The sequence below is a fragment of the Eimeria mitis genome, genomic scaffold, assembly GCF_000499745.2.
Source record: "Eimeria mitis Houghton genomic scaffold, Emh_scaff1006, whole genome shotgun sequence".
NCBI lineage: Eukaryota > Apicomplexa > Conoidasida > Eucoccidiorida > Eimeriidae > Eimeria > Eimeria mitis.
In genome coordinates, this window is record NW_013567033.1 from 10,538 (window position 1) to 11,354 (window position 817).

The following is an 817-nucleotide window of genomic DNA, read 5'->3' on the forward strand; positions in this document are numbered from 1 at the left end:
GATAGTATTTATACTACAATTGCTATTATAATATAAATATTATAAAATAATTATATTTGTATTATAATATTAAAATTAATATTATAAAACTACTAATATATTATTACTATTATATTATTACTATTAATATTTTATTAGTAGTATTAGTATATTATTTTATTATTTTATTAGTATAAGTATATAATTATATTTTTTAGTATTAGTATATTATTTTATTTTATTTTTAGTATTAGTATATTATATTATTTTATTTATATATATATATATGTATATATATATATATATACATGTGTTATATTTTTAGTATTAGTATATTATTTTATTTTTAGTTTTAGTATATTATTTTATTATTAGTATTATTATTATATTATCTTATTAGTATATTATAATATTAGTATTACTATAATATTATAATAAAACTATTTCTATATTATTAATATATAAATATAAATATAATATATTGTTACTATTATAATATTATTATATTTTTACGTATAACAGCGGCGGAGAGAAGAAAACAAAAAAACAAAAAAAAAAAATAAAACAAGACAGAACGAAAGCAAAATAAAAAATAAAATAAAATAAAAATAAATAAAACAAGAAGAAATAAAATAAAATAAAAATAAAATAAAAGTTGCAGCAACAACAAATACAAAGAAAAGAGTTTATAAGAAAAACAAAAAGGAGACAGATGATGATTCCCTGTCTCCTTTTTGTTTTTTCTTTTCTTGCGCTTATCACTGAGGTGCAGCAGCAGGTAGTGCTCCTGCTGCTGTTGCTGCAGCTACAACAGCTGTTCTTTTTGCTGCTGCTGCTG